Genomic DNA, 14113 nt, shown 5'->3' on the forward strand with positions numbered 1-14113 from the left:
AACCAACACACGGGGTTAGTCGTTTAAAATCCATTTAGGAAAATTGACTTTCCATTTCCATTTAACACAGCACTGGGGAGAGCAGTAGGACATTTGTCATAATCCATTAACTGCTCTTTTGGAAACAATGAATTAAACTCCGGGCTAATTCCTCTCTCTTCGGCTCTCCCCCACCTCTCTGGCCATTTCATCCCCGAGTCCATTTATGGGCTGTGATTTTCTCAGTGCCCCATCTTGCATGGGACACAGAGCAACGTGTGCACAGCACTAGAGCAGCAAACATCACGTCTCTCTTTTTTCTAAAGCTCCATTTTGCATCCGCTGAGCTGTTCCATTTTTTTTTAACTGCCTTGATGCCATAAACCTAAATTTCTTGGCAAAGGGGACTGGTAGAAGATAATCCAGTGAGCTGGCAAGAGAGGCAGCCAACAACACTTAACTCAAGGGCTGGTGTGAAACCTCTCTGCCATCCTGCAGCACGTGTGCAGGGCTGGGTAACTGGGGTTGCACACAGAGCATCCTCCCCAGACCACTACAGTGATGCTCTCATCACCAAACCATGTCCCTCAGCACCATATCCACACATCCCTTAGACACCCCCTGGGATGAGGACTCCACCACCACGTGGCATAGCTCATTCCAATGGTTCTCTGAAGATGGGGGGCTCTCTGTGGCCTGATTCATAATGGGCTTGCTTTCTATTTTGCACCAACAAACAAGGGAGGCTATTTCTCCACTTGTCTTGATGCTTTCTCCCTCTCAGAAGCGTACCATTTATGCTCCAATGGCCCCAAAGACCTGCAAAGAGGCAGCTCGCATGGCAGGGATTTACAACATTGCAACCAGACAAGCCATAAAACTCCCAGCAGCGACAAACTAATAAATATTTTAGAGTGCTCTCCACTGGCTGTAATCACAATCCCTCCGGCAGACGTCTGCAGGGGTTCCCACCTGAGGATGCGGACGCAGGCACTTGTTGCTGATCCAGTCTTAGTGGGTAAAAGCAGAATGAGGGCGTCATGTGGTATTTCCCAAAGGCATATTGGCTTGAAAGTTTTCCAGAAACTGGTACCCACTGGCAGATTTGAGCACCTGCACTACTCTGGTCACACTGAAGAACCAAAAGGGGTTTGCGGCAGGAGAGGGAAAGGCCCAAACCCTGATGCCAAGTGCAGTAGGAGCATTGAGATGGAAAGGGAGGAGGGGAATGGGCACCAACTCCTCTCCAGCCTCCTCTCCCCGATCCCCTCATGGCACGTTTTAATCCCACGGGTTTGAGCCGGATTATCTGCAGCATCTGCTCCCCGGGGAGTCCCCTGCAGATGTTTGCAGCCAGTGCTGTCAGCTGGAGAGAAGACCGATGGCCAGAGCAGCAGCATCCCGCTCAGTGAGCCACGGCACTCCACCTCAGCCCCCTCCCCATTACCCCAAGTGCACAGCACAGGGCATGGAGAGATCAGAAAGCACTTGCCCAGCTCCAGCACACCTCCACAGAACAGTGCTAAAATCCTCCCTCCTGCAACTGTTATCCTTGCAAATATTTGTGAGATTACAGGAGCATTAGTGGCAGCAAAGCCTGGTGCCCATCACCCTGGACTGCCCATAGGAGGCAGGGACCGTGGCGCAGGAATTAAGTGCCAGAGAATCAGGTGCCTGATTGATAGGAACATCGGAGGGCCTCCAGGCATCACTCTCCCACAGCTGTCCATCCCCCAGGATGCCCCAAGGACAAAACGTGCACCATGGCTGCAGGTGCCCCACCCCAAGCTGAGCACCAAATCCCCACTGGGGCTGATGCAAACCAGCATGAGTGCAGGCAAGAGAGCCAGGGGACACAGCAAGCTGCCACCATGTCCCACAAGGGATGTGCTGCCTTCCTGAGCTTGCAATCTACTGATGCAAAGCTCCAAGCTCATTAACTCATCAGTACAGCACATTAACCTTTTCCTCATTGGGACAGAATCACAGAATCACAAAGTTAGAAAAACCCTCTCAGCACACCCAGCCCAATCCTACCTGCCCACTGAGCCAGTGCCACATCTCTCTGGCTCTGGAACACCTCCAGGTGACTCCATCACCTCCATGCTCTGAGCTCCTGCACTGTGGCCACAGCCCCAGGACAGAGGACAGGCTGACAGGGACATCTTGTCGGCTCCCTAGACCATCCGGCTCCCCACAGCAGGCAAATGTTGTAATTAGAGAGCGTGCGGTAATGAGGGGGTGCTCCCAGCCAACCCTAATTATACCCTTCGAGAAAATAAGTAGATTCCTCTCCCAGCAAAATTAAAAGCCTGCAGACGGACGCCCGCACCGTGCACCTTTATTACACAGAGGCTGGGAGTGGAAAGGAAAACAGAGAAAGCAAAGTGTGTGCTGAGAAATGGGTGGGACAGAGGAGCCGGGGTGTTTTGCATGCAAAAAAACTCCACATTTCTCCAACCCTAAACCACTCTTTCTTGTTGCAAAATCCCTCGGCCACATCTTGGTGCAGGGCATCATCCCGTGCAGCTGCAGCCCCGTATGCCACTGCCCCCACTGAGGGTCTGCAGGCACCCAGACGGCAAAGGCAGTGCCCCAAGCCGGGAGTGGGCAGCGCCGTGGTGTTCACAGCACACTGAGCCCAAGCATTTACAGAGCCGCCACACTTCTGTTTATCTTTCTGATCGTGATAATCGCAGGAAGAGCATGCCAAGGAGGTCCCCCACGGCCCTGACCGGCTCATTTCTCACCAGACAGCCACGTGCCTCGCTCTGCCCCACTCTACCCAAGCAAAGGAGAACAGGAGGAGGAATTACGGTGCAAATCCCCGTTATACGCTATTGTGCTCGGTGCCTTTGTGCTGCTTTATGCATTTCCTTCAGGGAAGCGATGATGTTTGAAAACTATCGCAAGATTCCATCTAGCTCTGGTTCTCATTACGGGCCCAGGCACCACTCTTTGTGCTATTTTAATTCCATTGTTGCGTTCCCCTTGTATCGCTTGTTCTGTTTACCGAGCCGCGGCGCTATTTTTAATGGATATAATAACTACGCGGACTTCATTTATTTGCTTTGGCTCCTAAAAGAAAGAACGCCAGCAGCAGACAATGCGGCAACGCGCCGTGTGTTCACACGGATGGCACGCACCGCGCTCCCGGTGGGAAAAGAACAATAACTTCTGCAAGAAAAGAGAGAGGGGGAAAGAAAACAGGGAGCAAACAGGGACTTATTGCCACTGTGGGCCCAAAAGAATCATAAACCGTCGTTCAAGTTGTGCTAAATCGGCACAGGATGAAATCGCAGAATCAAAGAATGGCCTGGGTTGAAAAGGACCACAATGACCACCTAGTTTCAACCCTCTGCCATGTGCAGGGTCGCCATCCACTAGATCACCGGGCCTTGAATGCCTCCAGGGATGGGGCATGCACAACCTCCTTGGGCAACCTGTTCCAGTGTGTCACCACCCTCTGTGTGAAAGACTTCCTCCTAATATCTAACCTAAACCTCCCCTGCCTTAGTTTAAAACCATTCCCCCTTGTCCTATCACTTTCCAAATTCTTTCTTAGAACAACACACATGACAACAGTGGGTCTCCTTTTGGGGAGAGTGGTTTCTCAATGCCAATGGCAACACCCGGGATGGGGTGTTCCTCCTGAGGGAGACCAATGTCCATCCCATAGGTATGGAGAATCCTGACACCCAGATAGGAAAGGGGGATGGCACGAGCCCTCCCCAGAACCCTGGGAAGCCAAAGAAGCATCCTGGAAGGCTGCTCCCTCTGCACCAGGCTACTGGTGAGAAGACACCTGATGCTAAAAAGAAATGGGAAAAAAAAGCTAGTTGAGTGTCCCAAATTAACTAGAAATTAACCCGGAGGAGCAGCATCGCAGTGGTGGCTGGCGAAGAGCACTTTATTAAATGGTCTTTAAAGTTGCCCTTAATCTTTCAGATTTGTTGCTATGATCAAGAAAAGCATACGTGGAGGATGGGAATACTGCGCTGCTGTTCTTTCTCTGCCCTTTCCCTCCCTTCTCATTTGGCTGTGATAATACGGGACAAACAGAAGGGAAAAGGGGGGAGGGAGAGACGGGGATAGAAAAAGATTGAAGAAAAAAAAAAATGAAATAATCCCTGATGTTGGCAAGGAAAAAGCTATTGACATTTGGGACAAAACCACTGGGGTGTTCAGAGCCACGGGACCCAGAGCCAGCGCAGCTCTTTTCTTCCTTTCTCACCGCTGCCAATTTCCACCTTTTGACTGTTTTCTCATCCCTGACTCACAAGTGGAAGCTTTCTGCACAAAGCCAGCCCTCACTGCCCTTCCACCTTTTCTTCTCCCCGTTCCCACAGTGCCGCGTTCCCCTTTCCTCCCTTTGTCCTGCCCCCTGCTGCGACCCAACCTGGTCCCAGCTCCCATAGCCCCCGACAGAGGTGACCCCAAAGGGGCCTGAGAGAGACACTGTGCATGGAAAAAGGAGGAAAACCAAACTTGAAGCACTGTACCCCCTGACCTTACCCCCTTCTGCTCTCAGTCCCCATGCAGAAGCATTTCCATCACGATGGTGATGTGCTGATGGCTGGACTAGATGACCTTAGTGGTCTTTTCCAGCCTTAATGATTCTATGATTTGTGCTAATTGCTCTAAGTATGGCACTGCTGCAGGTGACTGCAGGCACCTCACGGCACCTGGCTCCAACTCGCTGTCAGCACCAATAAATCATCGCCCTGGGCACTGAGCATGGGGTGCTAGCAACGGTGGGATCCCAGGGCAATGTGTTCACACATGGCCCTGCTTGGTGCTAATTGGGAGCGTGGAGTTAGAGTTGGGACACAGGAATGGAGGGGATGGAATGACTGAGGAGATGGAGGATAGGTGCTGCTGCTGTAATGCACTACAGGGGGACGTTGTAGACACAAAGCACAGGGAGATGCCCACGATCCCCCGCTCCAAGCAGCTTTACTGCAGCCTTCAGGATAAGCTCCGGGCACCCAGCGTCCCCAGGCTGCCTCGGCTGAGGGGCTTAGCCTCAGAAACCCTCACCCTCAGAAAGCCCCACGGGTCTAACCTGGGCCTGGCTAACCCCACCCATGCACCATGCATTGCTGCCCAATGCTACAGTTCAGGAATTGCGCTGGACCCCAGCAGCTAATTGCACAAAAAGTGCTCACAGCAAACAGCAAGCACGTTGCTCCTGAGGAGCTCCAAACCTCCTGTGCCATTTAATGCCTGCCAGGCTTTGAGGTTCGGTTCTTGGGGGGCTCTCAGAGTGCCCTATAAACACGGCAGGTGGTGGGAAGCACTGCTCCCGTTCCAGGAAAGCTCCTGCTGGCTGAAGGGACCCATTATGGCAGCAGCTTGTCCATCCAGCCTGATACATAAATTACTAATGCAAATTAATGGGTAATTGCAACCCTTTCGTCCTAAATATTTTAATTATTTAACAGGCAATTAAGAGAGGAAAAGAGGAAAAAAAGGGGCTTCACCCCACAGAGGCAGAGAGAAAAAATGAAGTGAGACCAGGAACAGGCACATGTGCACAGGTGCTGCCCCTCCAGAGCCACTGGGACAGGCACCATCAGTGCAACGAGCTTCCTACCCTCAGCAGCAGCACAGCCCGTGGAGATCAGTGACATCGAGCCAAAAAACCATGATTTTTTCCTCCTCCCACCTCCAGCTCAAAGCAGCCGGGATATATTCCCACCCCGAGCACCAGAGGGGGGCAAGAAGGAAAACATCCCTCGAGAGAAGACGTCATGTGGGAAAAAGTCACCGTAACAAAGCAATGCGTGCCCAGGGACAGCACAGGGGGCAGGGAGACGTGGCCAGACAATAGTGAATAGCCTGCAGATTACATCCTGAACTCGCAGCCTCCTGGGAGCGGGGTTATAAAAACCCTTTTTATTTTGTTTGTAGTCCAAAACAAACAAGTACATAAAAAGCCGAATGCGGAGGAGCCAGACAGGAAGTGAGTATAACATCTGGGAAACATCTGGCCTGGCTGCCCCGCACACCAAGCCCAGCGTGGTACCTGCACACGTTTCCATCCAGCACCGTGCCCAGCCCTGCCTCCCTATCCCAAAAGGGCACTCCTGGAGGCAGCTACACTGCAAGATGTCCCAAGCACTGCACGATGCCCCAGTGCAGGATGCCCTGAGCACAGCAGGACACCGAGCATTGCAGGATGCCCTGAGTGTTGCAAGATGCCCCACTGTGAGGCTTTGTGTATTGCAGGTCACACTGAGCATTAGAAGATGTCCCAATACAGGATGCCCTGAGCACCGTAGGACACCTTGAGTATTGAGAGATGCCCCATAGTGGAGCTGTAAGCACTGCAGGGCACCGCAAGCATTGCAGAATGCCCAGGTGCAGGATGCCCTGAGCACTGCAGAACACACAGAGCTGGAGCTATTCTCTTATTTCTGTTTCCTACCCTCTGTTCCCAACCTCCTTCACACAGGCCCCGCAGCAAGGCACCCCGGGGGCAATTAATGGGAAGAGCCCATTCATTCCCCAGCTGCAGCCTGAGCAGCCCCACATCTTGGAGCCCAGCACTAGCTTCTCCACTTCTCTTAGCAAGTGTCTCAGTGTGGCTTTGGGGGTGGGAGGAAGTTAATGGAAGGCAAAGCTGATTACAAAGAACAATGCAATGACTCAATCTGTTTCTTCCCTACCTCCATTGTACCAAAGCTCCTACATTTAGGAAGGGTTCAAGCTGGTGCCTCCATGCACAATGGAATCATCTCTCCAAAGGAAGTGGGGAGGGTCCTGTGGACTCTGGAGCAAGACTGGACAAAACCCACAGATACAATCCCACGGAAGGGCCAGATGGTCCCACAGGGCCTTGGAACCTTCCATTCCTCACCCTTTTCCTCCCTCCCTCTGCAACCGCTTTGGGGATTACCAACAAGAAGGCCATCATTGAGGCACACCAAACTCATGCTGCCCATGCTGCTGTCTGTGTCAATGGGGCTCCAGCAAATGGGACCCCACAGCCCCATGAGGCGTGGTGCCCATGCCCCAGTCCAGAGCCCCATTTACGACCCGGCTGTGGGAGCGCTGACAGCTTAACGAGCTCTCTGCTTCCCAAGTGGTGCCTCTGTATTTACGGCCTGAGAAGGCGAGATGGGAGCTGGCAGCCCATCATCCAGCTATCTGCTCCTGCTGCCGTCCTGCCCACATCCCGGCGGTTCCAGGAAGCCATAAAAAACGATTGTTTCTCAGCTCCCTCCACCTCCCCCCCCTCGCTTTCTCTCTCTGTTCTAAAAACAAGAAACACCTCTATTTACTTATTTATTTTTGTGGTGGCGGTCATTTCTTTTTTGCGCTCACCCCAAGGAAAAGCATCAACTAATTGATACAGGAAACTTGGGAGCAATCACACCGATGTGCTGTAGGGCACCCAGTGATGAGGTCCCACCCAGCCCTGTTCCCTTGGTGCCTAGGAGAGGAGCAGGAGGCCAGCAGCTGCCCCAGAGTGAGCATTAGTGCTGCTGGGAAATGCCTCTTGGCTGCAGCAGCATTCCAGCCATCAGCACCATGCACACCGGGGCGTCCTCCTCTGCCTCTCAGTTCTAAAGATGTGCAATGCAAAGGCTGGTGGGGAGCATGCCACATCCGTCGGTGCAATGCACGGGATGACATGCAATGCCCTGGTATGCAATGCATGGGGAGACGTGCAGCGCCAAGATGAAAGGGGTGACATGCAATGCCAAGGTATGCAACACCTAAGGGGATTCGCAATGCCAAAATGCATAGAGCACAAGGGGTCACATGCAATACCAAGTTTGCAATGGACAAGGGGACATACAATGGCAAGTGTACAAAGCACAAGGGGTCACATGCAATGCCAAGACTCGCAAAGTTCCAGACGCACGTGCGTGGAGCAGAAGTGACAACCTCCATGCTCTGCGTTTCTTCCGGACAAACAGGCAAGGAGGTGGGGGGGAACAACTGCCAAGAGATGAGCTCAAACCCTTCTGGTCTTGCCCTCCCTAGGGTTTGGATGCAAATGCAGAGCGAGGGCCCCGGGGCTGGGGGCCGTGCCCCTCCGCTGCCTTTCATTACAGCTGCGGCTGGAGCTGCCGGAGCTGGACGTTCTGGTAAAGCCGGTCAGGAGAAGAAAATCATAAATAAAAACGAAAAGAAAAAAAAATAGAAGAAGAATTAAGAAAAACCAACACCCTTTCAACGTTCTTGGTTTCCCCCGGTGCGGTGGGGCAGGGGAGAAGCAGGACGGGGCAGCAGGAGCTCCTCTCTCTTCCGCCCCTCTTTATCTGTGCCCGGGGCTCCCCCGGCGCCTGCTGATAATCAGAAGAGCATTTGAAACCCCGGCGCCAGACAGGATCCTTATCTCGAGGAATGCGGGATGGGGGCTGCTCCTGCGACAGCTCTGGGACGGGAGGGAGGGGGAAGAGGGGGAAAGAAAGACCCCCCGCTTTGCGCTCAGCGCCCCGACGGCACGGCCGCACGGGAAGCCCAGCCGCATCCACGCGAAGCGGGCAGTGCCGCCGCCCCCCAAGCCTCGAGGGCTGCGCATATTGTCAGGAGAGAGGGATTTAAAGCACACGGCGAGGGGCTGACGGAGCTCAGAAACCGCCGACGCCCCAAACAGTGCGGTTGGTGCCGGGTAGTGCCACTGCAGGTACCAGCTCGCCTAATTAGCCGGCAGAAGAAAGGGCTTCGTTTCAAACAAAGCTCTTATTTTATTTATTTGCTGACAGTAGCAGCGCAATCCCCTCCGGCGCGCTGTGAAAGCAAACACGCTGTCCTCAAAACAAACCGCCGGGGGCTTTCGGGTTGTATCCTTCCCCCAGCGCTCCTCTGCTCTCGTCTTTGGGAAGGGAAAACGAGAGAGCTAACAGCCCGCGGCTCCCACGAGCGTCACGCAGGTGGCAGAGCCGGCTCCTCACCTCCCTGCTCCTCCTCTGGGTGCTCCCACACTCCTACGCAGTGCCCTCCCCATCGGGGCTCCGCGCACCCCAGCTGTTCCCCCGCAGACACCCCGTGCCATAGGTTGGTGCTGGGCACACCGAAGGGACCGACCGCGGCCATCCCTGCCCTTAAAGATGCATCCAGAAGAACATTGGGAGGGGAAAAAAACCCCATCCCTAGGAGCAGGGAGAGAGTCGAGGGCCGCCGTGATTTTATTTAGTATCTTTATTTATCGAAGCGCTTTAAATAGATATGGATTGACTCTCTCAGCTCTGGTTATTACAGCTTGAAAGGGGAGCCGGAGGCACTTTGATTAATGAACACCAGAATGCTCCTGGGGATGCTCGGCATCCAGAGCCACTCGGTGCCCTGCATCTCCCTCCTGGTGAGGGCACATGGATGGCATAAGCCCCCACCACATAAGGGTCTGCACACCATTGCTAGCATTTGGGACAAGGGTTGCTCCAGAAGTGCCACATCCAGAGTGGTGGCCCGTCTGGGGACACCCCAGTGCCCCAAAGATGACAACTGGCTTTCCAAGCTCTGCATCGCCGCCCCTCACACCTCTCCCCAAATGCCACTGCAAACTGACTGCATTTCTTTCTAAATCAGCACTGGAGGAATTCAGTTATTCCATAAACAAGGCCTGATTCCTCCTTCTGAAGAGAAGAACAACCCTGCCCAGCTTTCACTGATATTCCGTCAGAAACACTCTGGGTTTCTCATTCTACTTCACGAGTGTGGAAATGCAGCTCCTGCCCAAACTGGGCAGCACAGCAGCCATGGGTGAAGACTTCGACCAAAACAAAACACAAAAAGTTTTCTTTTCACCAGTGCTTCTCCATTGCTTTGTTTAACTTTTCCATCCTAGATTATTGAGCTTTTCCCTCCCTGTCTGCACAAACAAGGAGTGTGAGCTCACCACCGGGCTGTGACCAAAACCTCCAGCATGGGTCAGTGCAGCCAGGAGTGATCTCAGCTGCGAAGCATCACGAGGGGCAGCCGCATTCTCAGCAGCCCCAAAATAGATTTATACATATATTTTGAGCTAGAAGCGATGCCATCTCTCTGCATGCGTTTTCTCCAGAATAAGCTGGAGGAATGCATGTTTCGCTTTCCCAAATCCCAGGTCTCATTCTGATCACCTTTCTGAGAAGAGGATGAAGATGCTCTTCATCCCATAGCCTCGAGACCACACAGTTCCCACAAATGCCTCCTCAATTCCATTTGTTGTGATATGGAGGTTCAGATAGGATATTAGGAAACACTTCTCCTCTGAAGGAGCAGTGATGCAGTGGCACAGGATGTCGAGGGAGGTGGGGGAGTCACCATCTCTAGAGGTGGTGCAGAGCAGTGGAGACGTGGCACTGAGGGATGTGGGCAGTGGGGGTGGGCTGGGTGAGCTGAGAGGCTTTTCCAACCTCATGGTTCTGCGATTTTTCCTTTGGGCTAAGCAAGCCCACCCCAGCACACTGTATGGCCTCACCACAGAGCATCTCCCACCCCACACACACACACGCGATAGGAAGCTCATCTTTCCCTTTCCTCCCATCTCTTCCTTGGCCACACAGAGGCTCACTGCTGTGGAGCCACTTAGCGTTCATTAGCAAAGGACCATTTCCTTTTGCAATAATTACAGGCTACCAGCCAACGCACATCCTCTGCCATGACCCCGAGCCATCCTTCAGCTCCTCACCTTGCTCACAGCTTTCCCAAACTACCTACCAGCTCTCTGCTCTGCATGACTGCATAATGGCCACAGCTATTGCAGCACCTGTATTCATAAACAAGCCAACCCCACGTGGTCCCACGGCAGCAGAATGTGAGCCGCTTTCCTATAGATTCCCAGAACAAAATGCTCACACCCACGTGCTGTTTGTGGTCCCCAGTGTAGGTGGCGAGTGTGATGCTGCCAGTTTATATTTCATCTTTCAGTAGGATATTAATAGATCCTTCTCCCTTCACGGGCCGACCAGCTCGCCTGGATAAAAACTTCAGTGCTAATTTCCTAATCAGGCAGCACTTAATTGCGAGACGTCTACTTGGGAGCTGAAGCGGGGGAGGGCTGCAGACACAAACAGCACCAAAAAATCTGGATTCCTTGAGGAAGTGAGGCTAAAAAAAGAATTCTTCCCCCCTCAAAAAAAACAAAAAACCAACAACAACAACAAAAAAACACCAACAAAAACAAGCCAGACAGAGAGAAAAATAAATACTTGGTGGTTTGGTTTTTGCTATCTTAGGCATAGGAGCTTGGGCCATGAGGATGCTGTATCCATTTGTTGGGTTGAAGCACTGGCTCCCCACTGCCATCCCATCCTGCACAGTGGTCCCCGGGGGCTGAGCAGATGGTTCCCAAGCTGACAGGTTGCACACAGCTCTGGAGAGTGCCAGGGGTTGTCTCCATGCCTTCAGTGGGTGGAAAGGGAGAGCCCCCTCTCCCCCCCCCAGTCAAAAGGGTTCACTGCTTGCCCCATCAGTTTAGATCCTTCCTAAGGGCACTTTCAGTGAGTTCCCAGAGCCAGCATTGGAGGAGGCTGAGTTCTGGCAGAAAAGCATGATGGAAATTAAAGCCTTTTGGTCAAAACCTTGATATTTTCAGCAAAGCGGAGGATTTGGGGTTGCAATTTCCCTGCTAAGATTGGTGCTTTTACTGCCCAGCTCCCACAGCAAGCAGCCCTTGGTGAGGCAGGAATCCAGCAGGAGCTTAGGTGAGTTTTTTCCATAGGATTTCAGTTGGGAGCTACTGTAGTGACCCCTTTTCCTCCCACTGATATGGGGAGGGGACAGCTGGACCCTTCCTTCCTCCACCCCCAGCAATGTGCAGAGCTACAAAAGCAGTGCAACCTGGAGGATCTCCCTTCCAGCTCCAGCACTGCTGGTTCCTAGGAGCCTTGGTCCCACAGCCCATCTGGAGGTTCTCTGGGTCCCTCCCCATGCCCTCTTGCACCAAACTGGGCTGTAGGACCCGAGCTGTGCGACGCTGACTTCTTTTATTCCCTGCTGCTTTTAGGCGTGCAATCTGACCCTCGCAGAGACATATGTTTTGCATTCTCTCCTCTAGGCTCTCCCCAGCCCGAGCCCTTCCCCAAAACTCCATCTCACTCCCAAGCCCTGTGCCAGCAGGGACAAGCAGAGCAGCCAGTCCCGTGGCCATCACCCAGAAGATGCTCCAAGGGTGGGCGTCAGGGGCAAGTGACCTGCTTGCAAAAATAATACATCTTCTGTCTATTTTCTGGGGTCACCGACACTTCCCAATGCCCGACCACCAGTCCCCAGACTGTGTGGCCACGCGTGGGACTCCCCAGCAGGCAGGACCGGCCCCAGCACGCCCCGCTCCCGCTGCTTTTGCTGCAGACTCTGAGGAACCTGCCCAATTCCCCCCGCTTTGCATAACCAGTTTATCCCAGCGTTTGTTTGAAAAACCCGTGTTAGTCACCGCTCAGAGAGAAGCAGCCCAGCCCTGCTTCCAGCTTCGGAGCTTGCTTTTCCAGCTTTGGGCTGAGCCAGCCGTGGTTTTTTTTTATGCTGTTGTATAAATGCTAGGGCCTGAAATCTGCACCTCTGTACCTTGCTGTATACACATCCGCTGTGACCGCTGCCCTAAGCTGCAACGTTGCAACACGGCCACCCGGTGCCCAGGGAGGGATGGAGGACACAGCTGAGACACTCTAAGCCTGGTGCTGGGTCCTGAGGCCATCACAGCACCGAGCACAGCCCTCAGTGCTCAGGAATCTTCCGTGCACGCAACAAAACAAAAGGCTTTCCAGCTTGCTTTGCTCAAAAAGGAGAAAGTTCCCCAGCAATACTCCAGCACAGGAGCAACATGGCAGCATCCAGGAGCACGTCTCCATAGGGGATTGCTGCTCCTTCACTCCGTTTGAATGCGTTTTTCTCCCAATGGGAGAAACACATGGGGAAGGGAGAAACCCTGTGCCCTTTGAACACAGCTGCAGGAGGCACCCTCGGGCTGCTTGGCCCCGGAGAAGGGCTGTGCTGTTACGGATGGGACGGAGGCTGTGGGGTAGATATGCTCACATCAGCAAACCTGGAAAAGCATCGCTGCTGGAGGCCACACAACACCCAAACGCAGCCCAGGCGTGACCCTTCCCCTCTTTAAACCTGTCCCGAGGAGCTGCCTGCTCCCACCTTCTGCCCCTGGAAAGCTCCCGCACCACACAGGCCTTTCATCACCACCCACAGCACCTGCTGGGAGCATGCACACCCCAGCCCAGGACACCCACCCAGGTGCCCCCAACACAGGTGTGTTTGCTCTCTTCATCACCCATAAAGGCCAAGGTCACTACCCAAAGCCCATTGGAAACCCTCAAGGACTTTGCCTCTCCTCCCGCGGTGGCCGCTGCCCCACAAAGGCAGCCCAGCGCAGGTTTAGTGAATGTTCAATGTCACTAAATGGGATTTTCCACACTTTCTCAAAGGGAAACAATCCCTCGGCTTTGGACTTGGGAAGAAGGGGAATGGGGTGAGGAGGGGTGGCCACACCAGCAGAACTCCTGCTAGCACAGGAGATGCCATGAGCTGACTTCGTGTCCGGGTGGGGGAGAGTTTGGTAGGGATCAGGAGGATGCTTGCAAGCAGGAGGGCAGCCAAGCCCACTTCCCTCCCCCTCCCAGCCTGAAAACTGGGGCAGTCCCCATTCCTTACACCACAGCAGGAGCCACAGCACCTCCCAGAGCTGCTGCCCCAGTGCTCTGCTTTCATCGAGAGGATGGGGGAAAGCTTCTGGGTCCCTTCACTATCTCGCTGCACTTCTGCTTCTTGCATAACTGGGTACATTACTCTTTAATAAGTGTCTCAACTCTTCGTCCTCCATCTCCAGGGCAGGAAAACAACTAAATAAATAACATCACAGTTTTCCCTTAAAACGGGCAAAGCCCAACAGAAGCTAACTGGCTCAAAACGTTCACTAGCCAAATGCCGGGGGGATTATCCCAGCCCCATCCGTCGGAGGCAAGCCTTGCTGCGCTCCTCCTCCTCAGCAACCCTTTATCCGCACAAATCCCAAGGAAGCGTTTGGGGCAGCCCCAAATCCCGCACCTCCGGGCTCGGGGAAGGGCTCTGCTTTCTGGGAAGGGGGTTTCCAGCACCCGAAGAGCTCGGGCTGAAGGAAGAGGGGGAGGCGGGGAGCTGCCCTTCCCAAAGGCGCCCCCACATTAAAAGCCAACAGAAGCATAAACGAACA

At 53.6% G+C, this 14113-nt stretch overlaps 1 protein-coding gene across 1 annotated transcript in view; it reads right to left on the reverse strand.

The window, feature by feature from the left end:
- The window catches only part of UNC5B (unc-5 netrin receptor B), a 28866-nt gene that overhangs the window by 12740 nt on the left and 2013 nt on the right, over positions 1-14113 (reverse strand). The window lies entirely within an intron of this gene.

The sequence above is a fragment of the Meleagris gallopavo genome, chromosome 8 (assembly GCF_000146605.3).
Source record: "Meleagris gallopavo isolate NT-WF06-2002-E0010 breed Aviagen turkey brand Nicholas breeding stock chromosome 8, Turkey_5.1, whole genome shotgun sequence".
NCBI lineage: Eukaryota > Metazoa > Chordata > Aves > Galliformes > Phasianidae > Meleagris > Meleagris gallopavo.